The following is a 13,962-nucleotide window of genomic DNA, read 5'->3' on the forward strand; positions in this document are numbered from 1 at the left end:
TCACATGGGTACACAAGAAAAAGAGAAATGTACCAGATGTGGGTTTGTCACCCATATGAAAAGTGACCATGTCTATATTCCACATGTTCCTCTTTTTCTTTAAAGTGGTCTTTGCTGCAATAAAAATTTTTTTTTGCAGCTTTACTGGTCTTCACATAATCTGCTGAATCATTCCTTTCCAAGAAGTATCTGAAGAAGGCATTTCTGAAGAAGGCAAATTAAATGGAAAAAAAAATAAGACCATAAAACTGGTAAATTATTACTATTTCTGAAGAAGGAACATTAAATGGAAAAGATAAGGACCATAAAACTGGTAAAACACATCTTTATAATTTTACCTAATTCCCTAGTCATAAAAGACAATTGGGTAGAAATACCACGGTTTTATATATAGAAAACTGTCCTTGAAGCCATTCTCAATAAGAGTTATACTATGTGCCAGGCACTGAGTGCTGGAGTTACAAAGAGAGAAACAACAATGATGTTGATGATGATGAAAATTACAATGATGACAACAACAATAACCTATCTCTATTCTCAAAACGTTTTCAATCTAATGGGAGGAATAATATGCAAACTATGTACAAATATATACACGATAAAACAGAAATTATCTTAAAGAGAAAGAACTTCTTGTAGAAGTTCCAAATTTTGTCTGACATACACATTGGCTATGTGACCCTAGTCAATTCTCCAAAGCCATAACTTTCAGAAAAAGTGATGATTTGTATTAACAGACAGCATTTCCTCACTTGAAAGTTCCTTAAACCAATGAAATCACAAATCCAGCCTAGAAGAGAATTCATTATTAATTCATGTTCAGACTAGCATTGATTATTCCATGAATGTTTCCAGTACTTTAAGAATTTTGTATTTCATTGACATGCTGATTGCAATTCCTTGGTAGAGAATTTTAGCAGACAAAAAACTCTAAATTGTCACCAACTTATTGAGTCTCTGAAAATTTATCTAGACTAGTCCTCAAATTGATAAGGTTTAGATTTAGGGAACCAAAATGAAATTAGGGTTTCTGGTGGTCAGGGAGTTAAAAGATAAGGTCTAGTGGCAGGTTCGGAGTTCAGGGAACCAAATGGAGAGGTCTGGCTCCCCTGCAACCACTTGGGATTTGGCACAAGGGTAGGGAGTTTTGGGGACTCCCTTCTGGCAACACAGAGGTTCTCTGTAAGAATTTATAGATCCGAAAACCTAGATTGATAAAAGAGGTTTATTATGGGGAGTAGAAGTAAGGTTAGAAATCCTGACAGAGAGGCTGGTTAGGAAATAGGTGAGGATAAAGAGAGGATGGCACTGGAAAGAGTATTCCTGTGGACAGAAGCTCCTTGGCATATCATGGCAGAGCCTAGCATGGCATACCATGGCATGTTTGTACCCTCTGCAAAGAGAGGGTTTTAGTTTGGCTCTTTTATAACAAGAGCTTTGGCTACAATAAGCTGAAGGGGGCTGGTGGGTGGAGTCCCAAGTTGGCTCATCCCTGGGTTTCAGCTTGAGCTGGAATTTGAATTGAATTCAATGAGTTTCAGGACTGAGCTGACCCCACCCAGAATCAGGATGAAATTGTTTGTCCCTCGGGGCAGGGTCCCTCACTGAGGCAGAGTTAAAGGAGATTTTCTCCTTTAAGGATTTTTAGAGTTTCTGGGTCCCCTCTTCAAAATGACCTATGTTTGATCATTAGATCTCTTCTCAAACCCTTTAAAGTTTGATAGCACTTGTCAGATTTTGAACTATATAAGTAGGTTTATCCCCACATCATAATGAGATCTTAGAATAGAACTTCCAATCTCACTAAAAATGAAACTATATACTATTTTTATGGTGATGTCTAAAGAATTACTAAATGCTATTAATAAAATCTGCTATTTTGGATTAAGAGAAAATTTTGCATTAAATGTCTTTGATAAGAATATGATATTTAACATATATATAGAGAAAACTACATAAATATGTAAAATCAAGAGTTCCTTTCCAGGGGATGTGACCTAAAGATGTGAACAGACTTTTATTTCAAGAAAATATTTCAAGAACCATATTACAAAATAGTCCCAATCATTTATAATGAGAGAAATACATCTCAATATAACTCTGAGAGTTATACTCATCAATATAACCCATATTCAGCAAGCTGGCAAGCATAGCAAAAATTAAGTTGGTGTTGAAGAGGATGGGAAAGATGAGATGCATATTGGTAGAGATATGAATAGATCTAATCTTTTTCATTGCAATTTGCAATTGTTTTAAGAAAATAACATTGTCCATTATCTTTAACCCAGAAATTCTACTGCTAGGCACAAAAGAAGTTATAATTAAAAGAAAGACACTATATACACCAAGGTATTCACAATAGTTCATTTTTTAGTAGAAAATAATTAGAAAAAAGTCTCCCACTGATTAGAAAATAGCTAAACATATTGTGGTACATAAATGGAATCGGATGCTACTGTTTAGTAATAATACTAAGTAATAGCTTATATTTATATAGTGCATACTATAAGACCCAAGGAATATACTGAATTTACAGAAAAGTTGAAAGACTATGAACAGAATTAAACTAACTAAGCAGAACCCAGAAGATAATGTAAACAAAAAAAATGCAAAAATGTAAATGGAAAGAACAACAGCTACAAAACAATTGAGACTGAATGCTATGAATTTAGAATAGCCAAGGATGACCTCAAAGAAGAGGTATGAAAAGGCACCTTTTCTCTCCCCTTCTTCTTTCTTAGGTATGGAACATTTCAGGTAGTGTCAATCATTTTTAACCATGATGATTAGTTTTGCTGAACTGTTTTCCCCCTTCTTTGTCATCAAGGATTACTCTAGAATAGAAGTTTATTATGAAATGAACATGAAATAAAATATCAAAATTTATTTAGAAAACTTAAAAACTTCAGCTTATACCCAATAAAGTGGCAAATAGGCAATGCTGGAAGGGTTGAGGGGTTGGTGAAGCTGCAAATTGGTCCAATAATTTAAAAAATTATTCTGAATTTTGTCCAAAAAAAAGCAACTGAAAGATCTGTATCCTTTGATTCAGAGATCCCAATATCTGGTCATACATCCTCAAGTAGATCAAAAACAGAAAAATCCAAAATATTGCAAGGGTATGTGTATGAGAATGAGATAGCAAAGAACTGGAAGTGAATAAATACCCATGAACTAGGCACAAATAAGTTGTGGCTTAATAATGTAATAAAATAGTACTTTACCATAAAAAATAATAGATTTGAAGCATTCATAGTGGTATGGGAAAAGATATGAATTATTTCAAAGTAAGCAAATCCAAAAAAATAATATATACAACATCTATAACAACATAAAAAGAATAATAAAAATAATTACCCGCACACACACAAAATACCCAAACAACCTGAACTTGGTATAATTATACTGACCATACTTATCAAATAGAGAAAAGTTGGGAAAAGGTACCTTCCTCCCTTCATTACAAAGATGGAACTATGAACATGCATATACTGTTGGTGTGTTGATTGATTTTGCTAAGCTTTTGTTTGTAATCTTTGTTTTAGGGGAATGTTCACTGGACTTATATTCAGAAATAAATTTTATGTATAAAGAAAACACATCAATATGATTTCTTTTTGTTTATAAATTTTAAGACAGGGTCTTCCTGGATCATCCAGGCTGGAAGCAGAATGTCCACTCGTACCCCCATAACTGAGTTGCAGTAGAGTTTCACCAGTATTGTTTCTGGACTCATCTCCCTTCCTTAGGAAGTGTGGTGGCCTCCAACTCCCAGGCACTTACTATTTTGGTGCTGATAGTGTAGACACCCAATCTTCTTATCTGATGGAACACAGAACTCTCATACTTCAGCAAAAAACCAGCCTTAGCCTCCCTCAGTAGCAATGTTTATAGACTTGTGGTACTACACCTAGAGAGTTCTTCCCAATAAAAATGTTGGCAAATAATTAACATTATCTGTGATGTTCGGGCTAGCTTTCTGGAGGTCCTCCAGACAGGCCTTGGTCTCAGCAGGATAGTCACCACAAAAATGGTCAGGAATAGAGTCTAAAGTCTTTATTGTCTTTTTTCATAGTCTGTCTCTTTCACAGTCATTTCACTCTCACTTACTGTATCCCCAGTTCTGTCAGCCCTTAAGTAGCCTATTACAATTACATCATTACAGCATACTGAGTATAAACTAGAGAACCATTACATCACCATATTAAGTACTAAGTATATGTAAACTAGAAAATTGTCATCTCATCAATCACACTGAGATAACACCTTGTTGTAAGTATCCTTGTTTCAAGTATACTTCTCCAGAGTTCCAGTCCTCTACATCTGCCACTTTCTTTTGTTTTAGAATATAGGTGATCATGTCCTTCCTGACTTTTCAGGAAGGGAGATGAAAACACCAAACCAGATATTGTTAAGAGGTTTCCTCTGGGCTGAAGAGGTCTTACTTGAAACAGGTACACATAAATCCATCAGCATGGGAGATATTACACAAGCAAATAGTAAAATAACACAAGCTAGTAGTGATGTAAGAAACAACATGAATCAACATGAGGAATTATACATGTCTAAGTCCTAGAAGGGGGGATATATAAATAACAATCACACATACACCTCCTTCAGCAGCCAAGAGATAGTCCAAAACCAATCTATTTGGAACAATAAAAAGTCGAGAATCTCAAGGGAATTAATGAAAAAAAAAATCAAATGAAGGTGGCCTAGCTGTACTTGATCTAAAAGTATATTATAAAGCAGCAGTCACCAAAACCATTTGGTATTGGCTAAGAAATAGATTAGTTGATCAGAGGAAAAGGATAGGTTCACAAGACAGAAGAGTCAACTATAACAATCTAGTGTTTGACAAACCCAAAGATCCTAACTTTAGGGATAAGAATGCATTATTTGATAAAAACTGCTGGGATAACTGGAAATTAGTATGGCAGAAATTACACATGGACCCACACTTAACACCATATACCAAGATAAGATCAAAATGGGTCCATGACCTAGGCATAAAGAACAAGATTATAAATAAATTAGAGGAACATAGGATAGTTTATCTCTCAGACTTGTGGAGGAGAAAGAAATTTGTGACCAAAGATGAACTAGAGACCATTACTGATCACAAAATAGAAAATCTTGATTATATCAAATTAAAAAGCCTTTGTACAAACAAAACTAATGCAAACAAGATTAGAAGGGCAGCAGCAAACTGGGAAACCATCTTTACAGTTAAAGGTTCCGATAAAGGCCTCATTTCCAAAATATATAGAGAACTGACTCTAATTTATAAGAAATCAAGCCATTCTCCAATTGATAAATGGTCAAAGGATATGAATAGACAATTTTCAGATGATGAAATTGAAACTATTGCCACTCATATGAAAGAGTGTTCCAAATCATTATTGGTCAGAGAAATGCAAATTAAGACAACTCTAAGATACCACTACACACCTGTCAGATTGGCTAAGATAACAGGAAAAAATAATGATGAATGTTGGAGGGGATGGGGGAAAACTGGGACACTGATGCATTGTTGGTGGAGTTGTGAACGAATCCAACCATTCTGGAGAGCAATCTGGAATTATGCCCAAAAAGTTATCAAACTGTGCATACCCTTTGATCCAGCAGTGTTATTCCTGGGCTTATATCCCAAAGAGATACTAAAGAAGGGAAAGAGACCTGTATGTGCCAAAATGTTTGTGGCAGCCCTGTCTGTAGTGACTAGAAACTGGAAATTGAATGGATGCCCATCAATTGGAGAATGGCTGGGTAAATTGTGGTATATGAATGTTATGGAATATTATTGTTCTGTAAGAAATGACCAGCAGGATGAGAGGCTTGGAGAGACTTACATGAACTGATGCTAAGTGAAATGAGCAGAACCAGGAGATCATTATACACTTCGACAATGATATCATATGAGGATGTATTCTGATGGAAGTGGATCTCTTTGACAAAGAGACCTAACTGAGTTTCAATTGATAAATGATGGACAGAAGCAGCTACACCCAAAGACAGAACACTGGGAAATGGATATGAACTATTTGCATTTTTGTTTCTTCCCGGGTTATTTTTACCTTCTGAATCCAATTCTCCCTGTGCAACAAGATGGTTCTGCACACATAAATTGTATCTAGGATATACTGCAACATATCTAACATATATAGGACTGCTTGCCATCTAGGGGAGGGGGTGAAGGGAGGGAGGCGAAAAATCAGAACAGAAGCGAGTGCAAGGGATAATGCTGTAAAAAAAATTACCCTGGCATGGATTCTGTCGATATAAAGTTATTATTAAATAAAATTAAATTTAAAAAAACCCCACTAAATTGGATGCAAAAGAAAGGGGATTATCTAGCTTTTAGATTAATGTTTTGTGAACCAATTTTGCTAACTATGCTTACTTTCTGCCTTCGTGTTTCAAAAATGCTACCTGGACTTGGCCATTTTTAGTGTAGAAATTCCTTGAATGAACCTCTTTATTCTCCAATGTAACTTTGTTATTAGAGCATTCTTGACATGAAAACCAATGTACTTATTTGGTAGGGTCTGCAGCTCACAAAATTTCTCTGGCATATGTCTGCAACAACCAGGGAAAATCCTGGAAATTTCAGTTAAAAATCTCTCTGTTATAAAGGATCTCAGATCCCACTCAAGTACTTAGGGTAAGAAAATATTAAATTTTAAACATGTTTTATGTAATACAAAAAAGGGGGGGCCAAAACAAATAGATGGCAGAAAAACTGTTAATAACAGAAACTGTGAATACCAAATGTAATATTAACCTGACACTCCCATAAATGATCCTACTATTGTCAGAATTTCAATAATGTCCTTGCATTCCTACTTTCAAAATATTTACTTTCTATTAGGTTGAGCTGAACCATATCTGAATTTGTCAATACAGATGATTTATTGCTCCACTCATGAGTTTGACTTATTTCAGGATTTGATATAGGTATTCAACCGTTAAGAAACTCTCATTAGAGATGTGTTTTCAAATGTTACAATTCAGGCCAGTTTCAATTATCTTGTGATGAAGAGAGCTATCTATACCCAGAGAGAGGACTATGGGAACTGAGTGTGGATCACAATATAGCATTTTTGCCCTTTTTGTTGTTGTTTGCTTGCATTTTGTATTCTTTCTCATTTTTTGCCCTTTTTGATCTGATTCTTCTTGTGCAGCAAGATAATTGTGTGTGTTTGTGTGTGTGTGTGTGTGTGTGTGTGTGTGTGTGTATTATAGATATTGTTTTTAACATGGATTTTCTTAACATGTTTAACATATATTAGATCACTTGCCATCTAGGAGAGGGGGTAGGAAGTAAGGGGGGAAATTTGGAACACAAGTTTTTACAAAAGTCAATGCTGAAAAATTATCAATGCATATGGCTTGAAAACAAAAAGCTTTCATAATAAAAAAGGATATGTTATCATCTTTTTCATTAAATTCCTATCCCCCTTTTTGTTTTTTTCTATAAGTCTCTCTCATTCTAGAAAGTATTTGGACTCAGTGCCCTTTTATAGTGCCCTTTGATACAGGCCTCTTTCTAGTCCCTTGTGCAGTTAGCCGTCCTCATCCTGCTTTCTTCTGGCTATGTAGGCCTCACTCATTTGAGGTCTACAAATTAATGTGATGTCATTTCCTGTTTGTGTGACCTTTTGGTGATCTGTATGGTCCTTTTTTCTGTCTGGGACTGGAAAGAATATAATTATAGGAAAATACTGCATCCAAAGGTCAAAATAACTTTATGATTCTTTTATCTTGTAAATAAAAAGCTATTAAAAAAAAAAAAAAAGACTGATGACTGCAGAAGGTAGGGTTGACTGTGACAATTTCTTAAACTTATGAAATGTTCCCTTTCTCCTAGTTAATTGTGAGTTCCACTAGGGAACTTGTCTTTTTCATCATTAATTGGTTTTAATTGTTAGAACCCCTTTCCTTGCTAACAATATGCTCTCCCAACTCTATTTTGTTTTTTTACCACTCCTGGTATCTATTATCACTTCATTTTGTCTGTAACATTTTCTCCTAAATAAATCTTTTGCCAAAGAGAATGACCATTATGAATTCTTCACATGACTGAACCCCAATATTTGATGCTCACAAACACATTATTTGGGGCTAAACCTCAAACACATCATTTGGAATTAGAAATTGCTCTCATATTAGTAAGCATACTATAATGTTATGCCACAGTTTTCTTTAACTGTCCTGACTCAGTTTCCCTGTATGAGTTTCCCTTGTCTCAGTTTCCTTAACTGTTCTATCTCAATCTCTTTAGTTGTAAATCCCCCTCTGACCCAGTAAAACTGAGGATTATTTGCTCTCAGGTTATAAATTAGCAAGAAAAACAAGAGAATAGATCTCCTGACTCTTTTCTGTCCTCAAGGATTTACAATATCCCTCTAAAACATTCCAATATATCTCATTGATATCTTTACTTCTTTGTATTCAGACATCCTGTCTCTGGGTTTTCTAGGATTTATGGCCTCCCTATCCTGATAGAGGTTTTCCCTCACTTCTTACCCCTTCCTTTGTTTAGAGAAAAGATATTTAAGAAGTTGGGGTTCCTCCATTCATTGCTGGAGGGTGGAGGCTGGTGGCTGTATGCTTTATACTAGATTCTTTGAGATGCCAGTCTCCTCCAGCCCTGGGACCAACATGAATTCCTTGATCCTAGTATATCTTTATCTCTGTCTGACTGGATAATTCCAAATGAGAGTCTTGTCCAATCAATCTTACTCTCCCATTAATAAAATATTAAAACTCTCTAATCTCTCTCCTGCCTCAGTTTCTCCTGCATTACATTAATAACCAAGCACATTTTCTATAAACTGAGCAATAAATGTAACATATTACTTTTTATGTGCTCATCCCTTTTCATAAGGACTCCTTTAATAGATGATAGCACTTTATATTAACTTTACTTTTTTTGCCATTATGTACAAATTCTTCCAAATAGCAAAAATGATACATATATAAGTACAGAAACCATATGTAATTGACAAAATTGATTAAAAACTTGTTGAAGTAGCTCTGGTCTTAGTTGCTAGGCCAATAAATTCTGAGGCTAACCAGACTGGTCACTTCCAACCTCTAATTATTTTGTAAATTTCCCAAACTCTCTTCTCCAAAAATTCCCAAGCTATCTTTTCAGACTTTTGCTTGTTATGCAAAACAACTTAACTGGTGACAATGAGAGAAGACTAACTCCTCCCACCTGCAGCCTAATTATTCTCTGTTGGAATGCCCAATGTAGGCATTAAAAAAAAATCATTTTTTTAATATAGTGAGCTAGAGTTCACAAGATGGTCCAAAAAAGTGATATAAGTACATACTCAACTGAGTATATTTCATGACAGAAGAGACATTGGCACAGGACCTCTCAGCATGGCTTTCCTTATCAGAGAAGGTACTGTGTTCTAAAAACAAAACAGGATTGAATTAGCTCAGAAGAAGCATCAGATGCATAAAGTTAGAGAAGCCACTCCCAATGTTCATAGGAACTATTTGTGTCTGACCTATGGCAGAACATTCTGAGATCATATTGGTCTGATCAGCCACAGTCAGAAGCACTGTAACTTGATTCTAACACAGTGATGTCCTTAGAGAACAAAGGACAACAATCAACCAATTTAGCACTCTATAAAAACACTGTTCCCAGTCCCTTCCTGGAGTACCCCAGCACTTCCTGTTTGATACTTTGATTTGCAAGTCACTTTTTTTGCTTAAACAGGTCAATTTTGTTGTATTGACTGTTTTCATTTAAATTCAGGTTGACACTGTGCAAGTACCTCCATCTTCCTGTCCTTTGTTGATTAATTTGATGGATAGTAGGTGACCAAAAGGAAGCTCCCTCTTATGCCTTACTTTTTTTTTTTTTTAACATTAGAATCTCATAGTAGATCCCAAATGGGAGTGTGTGGGACAGTAGTGACTACAAAAATAGAGACTCTCTGAGTAAGAAAAAACAAAAAGGGGTTTATTATAGATCTCCGAGAAAGAGCATCTCCCATATGACAAGGTATTAGTTAGTAGAGTGCAAAGTAAACTGCAAAATGTAAGATTAAACAGCCTGAAGGCACAAAGCTTTACCTCTCAGCCTAGCCTTTTCTCCCATTAGAATTAAATTCTAATCTCAGAAATTATCCCAGAAATAAAAGACTAAATTGCCTTAAAAAGAGGTACTTAAATGCTCATTAAGAGGTAGTGGGAAACAGGAGGGGAGGAACACCTGCAACTTTTTTTTTTTTTAAGCTTTATCTCTACTTGTTATAAATTCTCAAGTCACAATTAAGGTATACCGTGTTTTCCCAATAATAAGACCTATCCCAAAAATAAGCCCTCCCCTTACTGTGTAAGATTCCTCTAAAATAAGCCTTCCCCCGAAAATAAGCCCTATTGAGATTGCTACTGTAGTGAAGGTGATCCCCTGCGCTACATGCTACATTAAGGTACCCTCTGTATGCACCGTCCTCCCCTCCTCCTCCCCCCCAGTGAAACGCACGCCATGCTCCAAGCTGTATCCAATCAGAGCTGCAGCAGTGAGCGTGTCATCCTGTTCTTCCCCAGTGATTTGCTTGCTGGCACCATTGAGAGCAGTGCCGCAGAGGAGAGCTGAGGCAGGACAACATAAAAACCTGGTATGTAAGCGGGAGTGAGGGGGCATGATGGAGGATAAAAGGGGCATGATGGAGGATAAAAGAAGAACTCAGGGGGCATGATGGAGGATAAAAGAACTCAGCCAGCACTCACCGCGCTAAAGAAATGAAGAACTTCTTTGCAGAGAGAAGAATAGATCAAGTAATGATTCCTGCAGGAACGACTGCCTATCTCCAGACCCTTGATATTGCAATAAATAAGCCATTCAAGGACCATTTGCGCATGGAAGTCAATGACTACATTGAAAATAGAATGGAAAGAAATCAGTGTGGAAACTTTGTGAAGCCCTGTCTGCAAGAAGTCGTGACTTGGGTGAAGAAGTCATGGGATAAAATTACTGACATCTGTGTCGCCAAGGCACTATGAGCAGGTTACGTGGACAAGACATGTTCATTTAAAGAGAGCTATATTGCTGGACATGACAGATTGAGTCCATTTCTTCTGAAGGAAATAAAGGCGCAAGACATCCAGGACGGAATTCAGGGTGTGGACACTTATGACGATGTTGTTGAAGAAGATGACATGATCATTATTGAATAAAGGTACTTTTTTTTGTTCATATTTACCTGTTTATTAAAATTGCCATCAATGTTCATTAAAATAAGCCCTCCCCTGAAAATAAGCCCTCTGGTGTTTTTCTGACCAAAAAATTAATAAGACAGTGTCTTATTATCGGGGAAACACGGTAGTATCTTCACTCAGTTTATCCCATACATTACCTCCTCTTTATTTATTAACCATTAAAGAACTCTCACACCATTCTTGATACATTTCTTCAATAATCGTTTTCTCAGTTTCCAATCCCTCTGAACCTGGCTTGCCCTTTTTCTCTACTGGGGTCCATCATTGTCTAATTAGATTTCTCTCTCTAGGGTTCTCAATCTTTCTTCTGTAAAAATCCCATTCATGTACCTGAGATTAAATTTTCCCTATAAAATCAATATGGGCCATCTGGCTGCCACTCTTCTCTAGGTCTCCTCCTCACAGCATTCTGCCTTCTGGTATCTTTTCCCTTCCTCCATACAATGTGGTATCTCTCCTAATTTCTCTGTGCTTTCTGACCCCATTTCTTCTTACAGCTAACTAACTCTTTTAGTGTGATTAAGTCCCTTTCGGGATTTAGTCTGCCAACTAAGGGCACACCCCAATCTCATGAGGTACTACTCCCTTTCTACTGGGAAATTGTCAATTCCACTAGAGGACTTATAAAAGCCCTTTCCTTGCTAACTATATGCTCTCTCAATTTTATAACAAATCCAGTGCCTTTGTCATCTGGTTAGTAATTATTTCGACCGTGGCCTGGAGTCTAATGAGCCTATTCAGCATACAAATTAGGGTTCTGTACTTCTGATTCCTATCTGGGACCATCTATCACCCTAACCATTTGTGTCTCCAGTAATTAGAGTAAGTAACCTTTCACCGGTAAAAATGTTTATCAGTTATCAGTTTATCCTTACTAAAAGAAGCAGTCAGATTATATATATATATATATATATATATATATATATATATATTTAGCAACAGACAGATGACTAGACCAAATCCATTTAATCACCACATATTTTTAGATAGGAAACTGCAAGATCTTACATACACTGAACACTTGCTCTGATTATAGAAACTTGCTATAAGAGGAAAAAGTAGAGACATGATTATAATCATATATGCATATGCATATATATATAAAATCATATAAAATGATCCTTCAGGCCTCAGCCTGAGAACACATACTTGACAGGATAAAGCATTCTTAGCTCAGTTTAACAATTTCACCTTATGGTCAGACTCAAGAATAATTATGAAACTGAGTCAGAAAGATTCTACCTTAATTGGAGTTTAAGGTTGTCTTCCTTACTCTTGCCCAGATACTAACCTCCACCTGTAACTTTTTCAAGATCACATTCCTTTGAGTAGCTTGTGGCATATTCCTTTCAGGTAGTGTATTACTGGCCTGATTCATATAGAATTCAAAACTCCAAATAATATCAGCTACAGTCCCAAGGGAGTTTACCAAATAACAAGTCTCATTAATCAAAGATTCAGGTGAATGTAGCTCTCAAGGATCACATATCTTAAATAGGTATTGACTAATTCTACTTACATTAATAACATTAAGAAATTCATCCTATTTACTGCAACATATCTAACATATATAGGACTGCTTGCCATCTAGGGGAGGGGGTGGAGGGAGGGAGGGGAAAAATCAGAACAGAAACGAGTGCAAGGGATAATGTTGTAAAAAAATTACCCTGGCATGGATTCTGTCAATATAAAGTTATTATTAAATAAAATTAAATTAAAAAAAAAAGAATTCATCTTAGAAAATTCACAGCTTATCTTCATATCTAAGTGTATGGGTCTTAAATTCAACATTACACAAATAATTTTACTTTAAGATGCTCAATAACCAATCTATATCAAAAATATGTTATTAAACCATGTTCAAAGGGATAAAGATATAGACCATTGTTGTCAGCATCTCCCTATAAACAATGGGAACAGTTGTAAATCAATCTCTAAATCTCACATAGAATATTCTAATTTCACATTAAAAAACCCTATCAGAATTAAGATTAATAATTTCTTCATCCTTCTATTAATTTAGTGCTATGCCAATCAGACTCCCAAGAAATTATTTTAATGACCTAGAAAAAATAACAACAAAATTCATATGGAAGAACAAAAAGTCAAGAATTTCAAGGGAACTAATGAAAAAAAAAAATCAAATGAAAGTGGCTTAGCTGTACCTAATCTAATACTATATTATAAAGCAGTGGTCAAAACCATTTGGTATTGGCTAAGAAATAGAGTAATTGATCAATGGAATAGGTTAAGTTCACAGGACAAAATAGTCAATAACTATAGCAATCTAGTGTTTGACAGACCCAAAGATCCCAACTTTTGGGATAATAATTCACTATTTGACAAAAACTGCTGGGAAAACTGGAAATTAGTATGGCAGAAACTAGGCATGGACCCACACTTAATACCATACACCAAGATAAGATCAAAATGGGTTCATGATTTAGGCATAAAGAATGAGATTATAAATAAATTAGAGGAACATAAGATAGTTTACCTCTCAGACCTGTGGAAGAGGACAGGACTTTGTGACCAAGGAAGAACTAGAGATCATTATTGATCACAAAATAGAAAATTTTGATTATATCAAATTAAAAAGCTTTAGTACAAACAAAACTAGTGCAAACAAGATTAGAAGGGAAGCAATAAACTGGGAAAACATTTTTATAGTTAAAGATTCTAATAAAGGCCTCATTTACAAAATATATAGAGAAT

At 35.6% G+C, this 13,962-nt stretch overlaps 1 long non-coding RNA gene across 1 annotated transcript in view; it reads left to right on the forward strand.

Moving 5' to 3' along the window:
* The window catches only part of LOC127538811 (uncharacterized), a 69,363-nt gene continuing 55,401 nt past the window's right edge, over positions 1-13,962 (forward strand). The window contains exon 1 of the long non-coding RNA XR_007947762.1: positions 1-313. This is a non-coding gene — a long non-coding RNA (uncharacterized LOC127538811). The remainder of the gene's footprint in view (positions 314-13,962) is intronic.

Source organism: Antechinus flavipes, chromosome 1, assembly GCF_016432865.1.
Source record: "Antechinus flavipes isolate AdamAnt ecotype Samford, QLD, Australia chromosome 1, AdamAnt_v2, whole genome shotgun sequence".
NCBI lineage: Eukaryota > Metazoa > Chordata > Mammalia > Dasyuromorphia > Dasyuridae > Antechinus > Antechinus flavipes.